The sequence below is a fragment of the Danio rerio genome, chromosome 25 (genome assembly GCF_052040795.2).
Source record: "Danio rerio strain M-AB ecotype USA chromosome 25, GRCz13ab, whole genome shotgun sequence".
NCBI lineage: Eukaryota > Metazoa > Chordata > Actinopteri > Cypriniformes > Danionidae > Danio > Danio rerio.
The window spans coordinates 32,551,205-32,567,218 of record NC_141045.1 but is presented as its reverse complement, the minus strand read 5'-3'; the positions used below and the strand labels follow the sequence as shown (position 1 = coordinate 32,567,218).

Here is a 16,014-nt window from a genome sequence, read left to right as displayed (position 1 = left end):
TACAGACACTTAAACTTACCCAATTATTAATATAAAGTTTTACCTATTAATATAAATATGAAAATGTTTAATATATTTGATATCTGTTTTAATATTTATGTTTATTATTATTATTAAACTATAATTTATCGTTAATTTTATTTTAGAAATAAATTTTAAAAAGAAATATAAAATAAAGGTTTGGAGAAATTAGAATTATTAGTGGACTGTACTATTCTAATATTGTTTAATGTCAATTTAATAATGGATTAGTTTATAATAAAATGTGTTATTTTATTTTTTGTTTGTATTTATTAATAAATCATAGCTATATAATGTTATACTTAATGAATCAATAACAATCAATCAAACAATCTATTAAATTATATTAATAAAATTAATATAACATATAAAGATGCAAAAGATCCGAGTGCCATCTAGAATTTTCTTCTTCAGTGAGCATATTTCTCTGCCTCTTACGTTTATGTTCAGTTATTTTTTGTTAAAATTGCTAAAAATAACCTATTATTTGCCTTCAAAGGGAAATTACTCAATCAAGACATAGGAGTCTGAGAAAAATGGCAATTTTAGAGGAAAATTTAGATGGAATTTAGAGGCTTTTGCATCTGAATACTTCGTAATAAATATATAGCATACATTAATTTTTACATAAAAGTAAGGAAAAAAAAAAAATAAAATCATCATAAGGCTCAGTGGTTTGCACGCTTACCTCACTGCAAGAAGGTCGCTGGTTTGAGTCCTGGCTGGGCCAGTTGACATTTCCATGTGGAGTTTGCATGTTCTCGCTGTGTTTATGTGGGTTTCCTCCGGGTGCTCAGGTTTCCCCCACAGTCCAAACACATGCGCTATAGGTGAAGTGAATGAACTAAATGATTTGTAGTGTATGAGGGTGTATGTAGATGTGAGAGTGTGTGGGTGTTTTCCACTGCGTAAAACATATGCTGTAATAGTTGGAGGTCTATTCCGCTGGGCAACCCCTAATAAATAAGAGACTAAGCTAAAGGACGTTTGATCCAAAAATGTTAAAAAGTATGCCAGTCAATAGCGTCTTCTGCACTTGTTACATTTAAAGACCAACTAAACCAGGGGTGTCCAAAGTTGGTCCTGGAGGGCCGGGGTCCTGCTGACTTTAGCTCCAACTTGCTTCAACACACCTGCCCGGAAGTTTCTAGTATACCCTGTAAGAGCTTGATTAGCTGGTTCAGGTGTGTTTGAGTAGGGTTGGAGCTAAACTCTCCAGGAAACTGGCCCTCCAGGACCGAGTGTGAACTAAACCGTTCACCTCATGTGCTCAAATGCCTTACCTCAGGCATGTCCAAACTTGGTCCTGGAGGGTCGGTGTCCTGCAAAGTTTAGTTTTAACCCCATTCAGACACACCTGGGCAAGCTAATCAACCTCTTACTAGGCATTTTAGAAACATCCTTGCAGGTGTGTTGAGGCAAGTTGGCACTAAAATCAACCCAAGCTTATTCTGAAAACGTAGTCCCGCGGATGTTTCTGGAGACAGCGGAATACGTCCCAGGAGGTACGTACGGCTGCATTTATTTTTTTCAAGCGAATGCTACGGGGCGGTGTGACGCTGTTCCGTTTCGTGCTTGCCGGCCGGCCGGCCGACCGCTTACCTCCTTGTGGAGGGCTTTCCCGCTGCAACCAGTTTGTCCTCTCAGCTCACCGTGTACGTCGGCAGGCTTGAAATGCAGAGAGGAGTTGACCACGGCGATCGGTTTCGAGTCCGGGGAAGAGCGGTTCCAGCAATCAGGTAAGACAAAAACAGAATCCCAAAAATTAAGTGAACGAGTTTCGTAACAGGGTGAGAACGCGGTGAAATCCAAAAACGCGGTAGAAAAAAATCAGGGCTTTTCTTTTTTTGGACAGCTTTTGTAAACTGTTGCTTGGGTTTAGGGAAGCGAGCAGGCCAATCGGTAAAATTGGTTGGCTTCATGAAAGGAGGAGGGCGGGTCAGCCGATTGGCCGGTCGCGCAGTCAATCATCCGGTCAGTCGGACAGCGGCCTCTGGTGGGTCCACACGAGAACAGCGCGGCGCGAGCTGCACTCGCAAAAACAAAAACTGCAGCCGTACGTACCTCCCGGGACGTATTCCGCGGTCTCCAGAAACATCCGCGGGACTACGTTTCCACAATGAGCCTGGGTTGGATAAAATCTGCAGGACACTGGCCCTCAGGACTGATATTGGGCTACCCTGCCTTACATGCTCCAACCAAAGAAGCGGGTGTAGAATCATCGTAATTACAGAGAACTCAAGCTTTGCTTTAACACATATGTCTTAAACTCTATGCTGCAGCTCTGTACAGTTTTGCTCCAACCCTAATCAAACATGGGCAGCAGGTGTGAGTTAGGCAACATAGGCTCATTCTGAAAATGTAGCCCTATACACATTTCTGGAGATCGCCAATTATGTATCCAGAGGAACGTATTGGCTGCATTTCGTCTTTAAAACATACGTTATGGGGTGGTATGATGCCGTTTCTTTTCTCGCTTATCAGCTAACCGCTTACCTGCAATTCCAGTCATGGGTGTTGGGATTGCCAGTGGAGTTATGTTAAGTGGGGTTTCCTCTATGGGAGATTACCGCTGAATGAACTCCAACTCCCAGAATCCCCTGCGCTCATCAACCCCTGCAACAGCTGACAATAATCCGGACACTTGCACAGAGATACAGCTGCTGCTCATCGACACTGATTACAAGGATTATAAATACCTCTCACATTAATTCAGTCGCACACATTGTGGCCGAGTCTTCTGTTGTAAGGCAGACGCTGAGAGCAGACTTGTGGATCCAAATGCAGGTTTATTACAGAGGTCAGGTAAGCAATGGTCAACACAGGAGCAAACAGATCTATACAGGTTATTCAGAGTCGTAGTCAGAAACACAGGCAGATGATCAGAAGGCAGGCAGCAGACAGGGATAAACAGACTAATAAGGCGAGGGTCAAAACACGGCAAAACAAGACAAAGAAAGTGTGTTGTTATGTAACAGAATGTAAACAAGACTCGGCACTGTGTGAATGAATGCAAGGTTTTTTTATACTCCTTGTAATCAGTGTAGATGAGCAGCAGCTGGATCTCTGTGCAAGTGTCCGGATTATTGTCAGGTGTTTCAGGAGTTGATGAGCGCAGGGGTTTCTGGGAGGTGGAGTTTGTTCAGCGGTAATCTCCCATATAGGAAACCCCACTGATAACTCCACTGGCAATCACAACAAGAGAGCCCATGTCCTTATATGCACCCTTTCTACTTTTATTTATTTTTTATTTATTTTGCTGTGTTTTTATATCACTCTTAAATTAATGCAATCTCTATTTTTTTTTTTCTTGTAACATGTTTAAGGTTATCAAAGTGACTGTACAATGTGCATTTACAGACATAGTCAAAGGCAAGTTTAACAAAAATGTGCAATGAGTTGTAGAAATTATAGTAATCCTTAAAAATAAGCCAGCAGATGGAGGTAAGGGGGAAAAAGGGAAACGTCATACCATCTATAAGTACCAATATTGGCAACCAATTAGTCATATAGTCTCTGGAAAGGGACATAAAACTAAATATATATATTTTCTTCATCACAGCACATTCCTATAATATAGACATGTCGCAATCTCTATTTTAAGTAATTAGCTTTCTTAAAATGCTAAAAATAAAACTAAAAATAAAAACATATTTATTTTTATGAATTTGTCTGCTGGACTGCTTCATGATGGATATTATATTTAGTTATAATATTATTATTATGACATAACATTACATTATTATAATAAAATTATATTTCAATTTATACTAAATAATTTTTAATTACGTTAAAATTGTATTTGTTTAACTCCCACCTTACAAAATAGGTTAGAAAACGATGTTATATATAGTTAAAGGTCAAATTTATACTTTTAGATATTTATTGGGGGCCCTAAGTGGCCGCTTACCTTGCTCATTGGTTAAATCCGTCCCTGCTTGCATGTGGACGGCTTTCCCACTGTTACCAGTTCGTCCAGTTAGCTCGACATTTACGATGGAGGACGTGAGACGCGGAGCGGAGGTGACTGCGACAACAGGGTTCAAGTCGGGTGAAAAATAGTTCCAGAAAGTGAACAGGACAAAAACAAAACCCAAAAGCTAAAATAAACAGGGCAAGAATATGGAAAAAAAACTTGAAAATGTGGTAAAAATCAGGCAAGGACTTTTATTTTTCTGGATTTTTTTTCAAAACACTGTGGTTAGGTTTAGGGAAGGGGGTGGGTGGGTTAATCGGTGCTTTTGAAAACACTATTGGTTGGGTTTAGGGAAAGGGGAGGGGGTTGGTCTGGCCTCTAGTGGATTTACGTGAGAACAGCAAGCGAAATTGGCATTCGCGAGAGATATTTGATATATATATATCTCGAAAAGTGCACACAGCGGCCTCTGGCGGATTCACGAAAAACTAAAATAGCCAAAAAATGTAACTCCTAGGATGTATTCGGCGTTCTCCAGAAATGTATATTAGTATGTAATCAGAATGAGCCTGGATTGGAGTTGGATGTGGTTGAAGCTAAACTCTGCAGAGCTGTGGCCCTCCAGGAATTAGGTTTGAGACCATTCAACACAATCATTGACCATCACCATCCCCAGCCTAAACATGAACAATCCTGTATATGTACAGAGTCCAGAAGTTTATTTGCACCCTTCTCATTGATCCTCCTCGTTGACAGACTCTGCCACACTTCTGCTCTCATGGTTAGTCTCGCCCATAATCTTCCATTAACAACATAATCCACAATATTTGCTCTGGCTTTCGTCACACATTTTTTTTCCCCTTTTGTTTGATATAACCCCCCCCCCCACCCTTATCTCCACACTACAGCAAAACACATAGACGATCTACGAAACATCCACTGCCCCAACGGTTTCTATTGGCAAGTGGAGAGGGAGAATCAAAATTGATGAGGGTTTGTTTGAATTTCAAGCTCAGATTAAGGATCTCCTCCCTTATAGCCCTCTCTCTCTGTTTATTTTTCCGTCTCTCCAGCCTAAATGATGTCAATGGAAGCCGAGCTATAGAGCTATTTATAGAATCTCCCCCTCCCATCAGAATCACATGGTTCAGAGCCGAGGCACAATGACTATCTCAAGAGAAGAGTCTGCATGAATAGAGACGGTGAATATTTATGAACGGGCAAGCTGTCACATGACATGTTAAGATAGCCTCTTCGATTTAAAATGGGTGCATTGGTTTGGAAAGTTATGACTCCAAAACTTGGGATTTCATTGACCAACTCACTTGCGAGAGTCTTGCCTTGCTCTCTCCATCCTTCACGTTTCATCCAGCCTCCATTCACACACATATGAGCCTATTACATAACAAGCCTGCATAAGAGATGGATTAACGTAACTAAGACGCTTCTGTGCAGTGAACCGTTATTGATTGTGTTATCGGAGTTATGGTGTATTTTTAGCGTTACGTGTAGTCACAACAGCCACACGTGTGGAAACCACTTCTTTCGGGTTCCTGGTTGACATGTTAACACTCACTGGTTGCTATATTTAGTAAGCCTGGCAGTGCTGTTACTATTCCAGGCATTGTACATGAGGGGGCGGATGGTAGTCTTTCATGAAAAGGAGGATAGCATTCTTTTCTTGCAGTTCTTCAGCCATACTTCTGTCGCGTGTCGTTGCAGGCTGAGAAACTTCTGCTGTAGAACACTGGGAACAAATGAAAATGTGTTCAAATTAGTGGCAATCGGTTGAATGCATTATGTGTTTTTATTAATAATAGAAAGTATAGGAAAGACTTCTTGTATGATTCTGATTACGAATTGATTCATTAGGGACTCTTGAAATCGAAATATTTTAAGACGGGTTATTCTGATGTTTACTCACCCTAGGTGATTTCAGATGTCATCAGGCGAGCCTTAACGGTCTGAACATTTCATATAATGATTATAGTGGCCAAATTGATCATGGTTCTTATCACAGTTTCATTAAAAACAACCTGAAAATGTTCAAAAATACATGTCACACAAGTTTTGTGTCTGAAAATAAACAAATACAATTCTGTGGCAAACAACTTAAGATTTTCACATTTGTTTACTAATGTTTGTATTATTTAGTGGACGTTTTTGTGCATGTGTTTGTATTATGGCGACAGCCTGGCACAGCCTTCACACAGTCGCGTACCTGCGCACCTCTCAAAAAATATAACTACACATCGCATGTTTCCACTAAATTGACGATGACTGCAAGCTGTGTCAGAGATGCCTGGAGACGGCACATTTTCCATTAAATTAAAATTATAATTTACAATAAAATATTTGTTAACAGAAGATGCAAGAAATGCAGTGTTTACAATATTATAGCAAGAGTTATTTTATTTGGTAGAGATACTGCTTATTTTCTACTTTTAATATGAAAAACATTGAAAAAAATAATTTTTTTTTCCAAAAGTGCAAGTTATTTATTTTAACTTTTTTTCTAAGAAAAACAGCGACTTGGTTTTAGGCAATGTGTTTTATTTTTTTAGTTGTTCAAGGTTGATGTTTAATAAATAATCATAGATAGTAGATCATAGATAGAGAGTGTGTGTTTCCTTTACTTATTTTAAAATCAAGTAATGCTTTCTTCGTTCAGAAATCTCTCACTTGTAATATGTGAGCAGATTTACCTTACAAAACTTGTCAGTGAAGGTGAGGCAAGGGCGCAGTAGTAGTGCTGTCGCCTCACAGCAAGAAGGTGGGTGGGTTGCTGGTTCGAACCTCGGCTCAGTTGGTGTTTCTGTGTGGAGTTTGCATGTTCTCCATGCGTTCGCGTGGGTTTCCTCCGGGTGCTCCGATTTCCCCAACAGTCCAAAGACATGTGGTACAGGTAAATTGGGAAGGCTTAATTGTCTGTAGTGTATGAGTGTGTGTGTGTGGATGTTTCCCAGAGATGGGTTGCGGCTGGAAGGTCATCCGCTGTGTAAAAATGTGCTGGATAAGTTGGCGGTTCATTCCACTGTGGCGACCTCGGATTAATAAAGAGACTAAGCCGACAAGAAAAAGAATGAATGAATGAATGATTAAGACAGAAATAAGATTAAGGCGTTTACATGAGTTGCTTTTTGAATGTTCCTTTCATGATCCCGTTTTACATGTTATAGAACATCATTGGATTACTGTCATTGCGTCACCGCGCTATCCACATTTCTTCCGAAGTTTCATGTAATTTCGGGTGTTTCATTTTTGATTTGTTGACTTTAGCTGCAGTCTGGCACTTTCAGTTTCATTCAGGAACATTTCATGCGTGCCCCCATGACATTGGATGCAACTATAAACTGCTTGAAGAGTGTTGTTTTAATGGAATTTCATACCGCATGCTGAATGGAAGAAATTTTTTTTTTTCGCATTTTTGGATGCATCTGGGGCCTCATGTACGAAGACTTGCGTGAAAATCTTACTAAAACATTTACAGCTTTGTGCGTACGCAGAAAAAAATTCAGATGTATGAAACACTGCGTACGCCGAATCCCACGCATATTCTTTTGTACATCCGAATGAACGTGAAACTGAGCGCAACATGCACGAGCACAAAACCCCTCCCTGCCTCCTCCCCCGTATGAATATGCTAAGGACTTTACTTTGGCAAAACCCAACGATAAAGCAACGGCAAAAGCAAGCAAAAAGAGGAACTTTGAACAGAATGTGAATTGGAGGTGCTGCTTTCGGAGGTAGACCGGAGAAAAGCGGTGTTATTTGCAAGTTTGTTCTCCGGAATTAACAACAAAAGAAAAAAATAGAGTGGGAGAGTTTAGCTGATGCGGGTAACACAGTTGGGTCTGAACATCGCACTGAGTGGATTAAAAAAGAAATAGTGTGATTTATAGGCGTAAAATGTTGCAGTACTCATAACTGTCTCAGTGGCACAGCTCGTAAGACGCATGTCAACATGTTTTGACACGTTCGAGCATGAACTCGGTTCGAATCCAGCGTCTGATGAACTCTTTCTTCTTTTTTCCCCTGCTACATATCAGATTTTGCCAACTATTTATCACGAGAAATCATTAATAAGTTTGTGCATCATATTTTATTTGCACATTTATTGAACGGAAATGTTTCTGATTCACGCATGCAAATTCATCTTCAGATACTGTCTTTATAGCAATGTGCGTGCGGTAGATAGCTCAGATTACATTGGGAAAACAGGCGACTGCTGCAAATTGTGCTTTAATGTTTAGCTGGTCAACTGTATGGTGTGGAAACCTTATATACCTGCTAGATGAACCAGTCTCATACAGCTGCCATTGCAAGGCTCAGACACTTTGTAGAGAGGAATTTAACACAACTGCCTCTAGGAGTCGCCAATGAAAATAAAACAGACACGCACAAAAAATGTGCATACGCCAGCCATAAAGCTGGCGTGGAGCTGCGCACATTCCCACGTTCAGTTCATTGTACTGAGCGTGAAACCTAGCGTACGCAAAGTTTTTGTGCATACGCAGCGTTGATACATGAGGCCCCAGGTGTCTGTGGTATTCATTGATTTGGTAGGTGCGGAGAATAGTGTCAAGCAGCCGTGTGTGTGTGTGTGTGTGGACTATCCTGCCACAAAACAGCGAAAAGTCCTACATGAAGGTCATAGATATATACATTAGATGTCGCCTACACTGTTGTCGTCTATTGGAAGGAATGCGTCAATAGAGCCGCCATTTTAGAACAGGGTAGCGCTTCATTGAAATGAATGCGGGACCTAGGTACAGTGAAGGACTGTGGCCATCCAAAGCCAGAGATATACACATATATCTATGATTGGGAGTTTTCCTGGATGTCAGTATGCAATAATTTTTTTAAATTACAAAAATTATAATTTTACATCACTTTTCTACTTCGATAGATCAGTGATCGCACAGTCATTCCTGACAAAAAGCTTGTGTTTGTGTGTTCGGAAATGTACTATCCACCCTCCCTGTTAAATTTGATCTAATCATGTCCTGAAACACAGCTCCTCTCCTGCTTTCACTTCTCATACTGACGGAGGGAGCGATTCGTTTGTGAATGAATCTCCGTTATGAACGACTCCTTCACTAGCTGACAATAATACAAGTTTCTGGCAGCGCAGCATCTCGTTGTCATATTTCTTTTGCATTGTTTGCTGATTTTATTCAACAAAACTAGCATAAGCCGAGTATTTAGTGCGCGTTGGAGCTGCTTTGCCTTATGTTGAATGCAGTAATGAACTGTTATCATCAATAACGTGACCCGAGCACAAAAGTTCAGAACATACAAAAACGTAAAAAACGAAATCTTACCTATGAAATGTTCTGCCTTTGTGCTTTGTTTTCTTTGTTTGCTCGTTACTACACCCATAGACAGCGCTAAAGTCCCGCATCTTCACGTAGTAACACTGTCTTGACTAGTGCGGTTGATTAACATTTGTCCTGGGAGCACTGTACCAATGTGGCGGCGCTATTGACGCATGCTCGGGGTCCCTATGCGATATCTAGTGTATATATCTATGCATGAAGGTGTTATTAAGTTGTTTACATGTCTGTACTGCACTTTAATAATCCGACTCAAATCAGCATACTCCACATGTCTTAATTAGTTCGATTATGACCTTAATCTGATTAAATTTTAACCCTATAAATTAGGGTTTTCTACCCAATAATTGGTTATTTTTACTTAATTAATAGGTTAATTTAATCCAAAATGCCTGCGAAAGATGACCCAGCAATTGTGTTGTTTTGACTCGGCATCGCTGATGTACGGTGGGGGATGTGCGGCTTTGATTACAGGTCTACAAAAGGTAGTTAGAAATTGTTTATTTCAGAAAGGTCTGACTAAGGCCTGCTATGAATCTCATTTTAATCATCTGAAAACGCAAGGAATCTGTGTTTATGTTGCACTATTTTCATTGCATTTAAACAAATTAGTACACAATATGTGGTATCCCAATCAGCCCCTGCTGTGAGTTGATTTGACCCAAAGAGCTACGTTGAAACTGCTTTGAGATTTTCACCAGTGTCCACAGACGTCTTCCTGCCAATTATTGAAATAAATCTGCGAAATTTGGATGAGAAACACAGGAGAAACCATTTTTCCAGCATTTAATTATTAAAAAATAAATAAATCTGTGAAAGCGTGAACCTAAAATCTTATACTGTTGTGATTACCTTCTTCTAGGCTAAAAGATGAAACCATTTGAAACACAGTGACTGCTAGCCAGTTTTGAGGAAAACATGACACAGCTGGGTTAGCTGTAACAGGGTGTTACACACTGTTGGACACCAACCAAACTAACAAAATATTTTGTTGAATTTTGAGTGTTGAGAACTTTTTAAATAAAAATGTTTTTTAATAGAAAATATTGTTTTAATAGAAAAAATGATGTTATTGCTAATAATGCAAATAAATGCGTTGTATAATAATGGATAAATGGATAATAATGCAAATAGATTAAAATGTGTTTATCCAATAAACAAATAAATAAATAAACATACTGTGCTATGTAAAATAAAAAAATAAATGAACCACTGAGGAAATATAGCCACTATATAAAGTAAACTGAATTTAAATTAACTGTGTGAAGTCTGCCTTTAAATGCATGTGTTACAACCAACCCCCTGACTGTTACAGCTTGCCCCGTAGGTGGGGTAAATTGTAACATTTTTACTCCTGGCACTTTTGGCAATACTGCACAGAAACCACAGGTCTGGTGATCATAATTCCAGTGCTTATCTGTAGGAGAGGCTTGTGTGTTGTTGGTGAAAAAAAAATATGGTTTGTCTAACCCCATTACTAGGCCCACACGGAATCTGTGCGTGCAGAATTCCGCAGATTTTAGGCAAGAATTCTGCAGGTTACTGCAGATTTTTAACCATCATTAATTCTGTTTATTTACTTGCGTAAATGTGTAAATCTGAATTTATTCAGTTTTTATTCAGTAATATATTACTTTTTATTTATATATTAAGGTTTTAGTTATGATACTCCGCTGGATACTCCCAAAATAATTCAGCAGAAATCCACAGATTTTTTTTTTTTACCAAAATTCTTCGCAAAAAATAGCAAAAAACGTCTGCAAATTCCGTCTGGGCCTGCCCTTTACTTTGTTCATTATTTGACAATAACCACAAAGTGTTACTCTGTGCCCCGCTCTCCCCTACTCTTCTGGGGAGTAACTTAATATTGTTATGGATTACTTTCAAAAGTAACTTTCCCCAACACTGCTCCACACCACAGAATATATTGTGTAAATGTGTGACATTTCCATTTCCATAGTTTTTTGTGCTGTCTTTTTGTTAGACGATGACAACACAACCTCACAGATTCAAATTAAAATGGCTACACCCGATCTTACATTAACAGTCAGGTGTATATGCTGGTTCTTGTGTATTATTAAAACAAATGTATCTCTCACCAAAAAAGTTCTCGCTTTACAACAGATTGTGGTAGCTACATGTCAAACCTCAGGTAACCAGCTTGTTATAGAACTGGTGTGCATTAAAAGTGCCACTTCTTAATGGAAAGAACCTTAATTAGTCGAATAGCTGCGGTGCTTTTCCACTCCATCCAACCCGCCACTGCCCCACCTGCTCACTGCAGTATCATGAACATATTGTTTGATATCGCACGCTTGTTGTTTCAGCCTATTTTTGCCCACCTCTCCATTGGTCTATCGATTCATCACGTCTTACAAAAATAGCCGATCACTATTAGACGCCTACTGTTGCTTCTCGTCTTTGTTTTGGCGTGCCTGAATTTGTCGAACGCCAAAAGCAAACCACGTCTTTACACGATCAGGATCATAAAGAGAAGGCTTCACATTCAGCCACTTTATCGTGTATAGAGAGCGCGTGAGGAGCTGAAGCTACACTGACTGATTTGGGAAATACCCAGTCACGAGTCACAGAGCCTGGCTTTCTGTGGTCTGTTAGCGCCATCTTGTGTTCCATCAACAGCAAAACTGAGGGAGGAAAAACCTGTTGGAGTGTGGCGGACATTACTCCGTAAATGCGTCACACGAGGCGGTTTCTGTGTTTGAGCAGACAATAATGTGTTCCCCTTTCTCGAAATGTATCCATGTTTTTTTCAGTTCCCCCCAAGAATTTATGTCATTGTTTTTGATGCAATCCCTGATTGTTATACCTTTCAAGAGTTCATACTTAGCTGATGATTGATAATAAAGCTAGATTGGCGTGCTGTCCCGGGAAAGAGCCCTGAGCTTATAAGATCCTCGAGCCCTGGGCTCCCTCCCGTTGCAAGGCGTGAGGGGAGTTTAAGCTCAGGTAGATCTCGATGACTCCCCGTCCTGCTTATTGTAGCTAAGTGTCATATATGGATGCTGAGAAGGTGTACTCAGAGTCTGGCTACAATATTTTGGAGTAATTGTTTAGGGTGCTTGTTTTTGAACTGCGGGAGGAAACCGGAGGGGGAAAACCCACGCGATTACGGGGAGAACGAGCAAGACGAAGATATTGAGATGAGAAAAGTCTGGTTATTTATAGTGAGTTAAGGATCTTCTGATAGAATAATTAGTCATTAGCTAAAGTTGGAACAGCTGTGAACAATCATAAGCACGTGATCCTCTCGAAAATTAGTTTATAAATAATCTTCTAAGTCAAATCTGGCCATAAAGGTTATTTAGATTCTTTTTTTTTCCATAATATTTTTATTTTTCGTTTTCAGTTTGTAAACATTGAAATACAACATTTTACAAACATTTTACAACAATTATAACCTTGTTGCATTTTCAAATCGTACAAAATATGAATATATATATATGCAAACTAAAAGCAAACAACAAACAAACAAAATAAAAAAATAACAAAAAAACTGCTCTTCTTTTTGTCATTAACGGTAATCTATTCAAACATGACAATTATAATCATACTGATGTGTGGGCCACATATGTTTGGTCTATCTTCACCCACATTTAAAAAACATTGAAATTATTTTTTGAGGAATGAAATATTTAGTAATTTCCATCTTCCTGTTTACATCTAACGCCTTCATTTCAATCCAGGAAACAATCAGGATTTATTCATCTAATGTGTCCTGTATGTTGCAAAACAACAGAATTGAACCTACATGTATTTTCTCAACCACATTATTATTTTGCAAATTATAATATTATTAGCTGTAACTAACCATTACCATTATTAACACACCTAAAGTGCAATGCTTCATGGGTTTGTTAATTTCATTGCAGTCGTGACCCACCAAATTTGGCTTCCAGACAATGGCCAAACATGCCGGTCCAGGTCAGGTCGAGTTATAGATTATTAACTTGACTGAGACTAGGCCCTTACAGGGCAGGAGTGGGACACCTTTTCAGCGCTGGAGTTTCAAGCCTCAGACCGGCCCTCCTCAGTTCACGACTGACTATATTAAAATAAGGTCATTTCCAAATCAGTTTGTAATGACACTATCACGTCTTTTTTTGAGAAAACAGCTGCTTTAGAACTTCAAATGTTCAACAACCCTAACAGTATTATATGTCTTAACAATAAAAATGAAAACAATATTTTATATGCATTCAGAAAGGAGACACAACTGAGTTTTATAATCATTAAAATAGATGAAAAGAGAAGATTGCGGTAAAATAATGAATAAAAAGGCTGTGGTCAAGTAGATAAATAAATTTGAAAAGTGTGACTGCTGAGAGCAACAGATTCTGCAGCTTGGGACACCGGCCCTCGCGGCCAAAAAACGGACCGGCCCACCGGGAATTCTCCCGGTCCTCCCGATTAGCCAATCCGGGCCTGGGCCCTTATATTAAAGCCAGATTGCTCCAGTCCTGTACCGTAATTCACTGTGGCATGTGGGCCAAGCAAAAGCTGATTGTGTGGGCCAGAGCTGGGCTAAAGAAATTTTGCTCTGTGGGTTTAGTTGTAAAAATAAGTTGTATGTCAGGCCCATACCCAGCTTTATGAACAGGGTGGTTCTTTTTTTCTCATATGTGGATTTAAATACAGCATTTTTGTGACATTTTAACCCTTTAAGTGCACTTCTTGAAACTTTTTTTGGCCCACATCTTGTATTGACATTTACATTTAGTCATTTAGCAAACGCTTTTATCCAAAGCGACGTACAAATGAGGACAAGGAAGTAATTTACACAACTATAAGAGCAACAGTGAATGAGTGCTGTAGGCAAGTTTCAGGTATGTATAGTGTAAGAGGCAAAACATTAGTAATTTTTTTTTTTGTAGTACAGTTAGCGGTGAAGCCAGAGAGGCAATTGCAGATTAGGATGGGAAAGTGGAGACTAAATAGTTGAGTTTTTAGTCGTTTCTTGAAGACAGCGAGTGACTCTGCTGTTCTAATGCAGTTAGGGAGTTCATTCCACCAACTGGGCAGATTGAATGCGAGAGTTCAGAAAAGTGATTTCTTCCCTCTTTGGGATGGAACCACAAGGTGACGTTCATTCACAGAACGCAAGTTTCTGGAGGGCACATAAATCTGCAGAAGTGAGAGCAGAAGTAGCTTTGTAAGCAAACATCAGAGCTTTGAATTTGATGTGAGCAGCAACTGGCAGCCAGTGCAAACGGATGAGCAGCGGAGTGACATGTGCTCGTTTAGGTTCATTTAAGACCACTCGTGCTGCTGCGTTCTGAAGCAGCTGAAGAGGTTTGATAGAGTTAGCTGGAAGCTCCGCTAGTAGAGAGTTGCAATAGTCCAGTCTGGAGAGAACAAGAGCTTGAACAAGGAGTTGAGCTGCATGTTAAGATAGGAAGGGTTGGACCTTTCTGATGTTATAGAGTGCGAATCTGCAAGATCGAGCAGTTCTAGGAATGTGGTCAGAGAAGTTTAGTCGGTCATCAATCGTTACTCCAAGGCTTTTCACCGTTTTGGATGCAGTAATGGTTGCCCCATCCATCTGGATTGAAAAGTTATGATGTAGAGTCGGGTTGGCAGAAACTTCAAGCATTTCCGTATTGAATAATATATACTGACACAAGCACGATAAATAGTAATAAGCAATTAAAATAATAATAATAAACTATGGATAAACAGTCAACCAGGTGGTTATGATGCCTTTTAAATGGTAAAGCACTATTTTTTAGCTGGAATAGCTTGTTGGATGGTCATCATAACCACACTTTTTGAGGTACCAAAACTTTTTGCTAAATACATAGAATGAAGAAAAATGAAAAAAAAAAAAAAAAAAAACTAATTTTTAAATACAAATTTATTATATCAATAATTATTAGAAAAAAGGGAGTAAAAAAATGATATTGTCATTTATTGGGCAAATAACAATCTGGCCAGCACATTTAACTTTCCTCAGTCAGAATTTGGCCTTCTGAATAAAAAAAATTAAAACATGTTAAATTATTAATAATGCAGAGCTGAATTTAAAGTTTATGGACAACAAAAATAGCTTAGTTAGTATCAAAATGAACTTTAACATGGGCCACTTTTGGTACTTCCAAGTTTTTTATTGGTCTTTTTTTCTTTCCAGAATAAGGTCCAAGATTCAGAATAAAAGCTGGGCAACATTTACGCTGGAAAAAATATGATCAGTTAGTCCTGACTGCTTATACGTTTAGGTCATTGTAAGTAAAAAAAAAAAAGTTAAAACATGATTAACTTAGTTTATTAAGTTGCGCAAGCTGTTTTAAGTCAGTAACATAATATGTTCAATGGACTCTTAAGATTAATTTGATTCAGATTAAACATTTAAGGCAATCTGGATTTTTTTTTACAGTGTAGTGAAAGAAGACTTCACTTGGGTTATATTGTAGGTTTTCTTGCACAGCTGGATGTTGGACTCATTGGAATAGTTGTTTGGATTCATTGCAAGCTTTCTTTGATGGGTTGTTGTCACATTATGAGATCATGGCAGACAAATGAGCTTATGTTTGGGAATACAGGAGCGTTTATTCAGAAATGAATATCCTTTCATAATTTACTGTCCGCTCACTTCCAAAGAGTTTCTTCTTTCCACAAAAGAAGAGAAAGCTGGAAACCTGTACCTGTTGACTTTCATAGTATTTTTTTCCTATTGAACACATTATTTCAATGTTTTATGACTTTAAGGCCATCTAGTGGTGTATT

The 16,014-nt window shown here is 38.9% G+C and overlaps 1 long non-coding RNA gene across 1 annotated transcript in view; it reads left to right on the top strand.

Annotated features, from left to right (window-relative positions):
* The window catches only part of LOC147830929 (uncharacterized), a 101,199-nt gene that overhangs the window by 23,068 nt on the left and 62,117 nt on the right, over window positions 1–16,014 (top strand). The window lies entirely within an intron of this gene.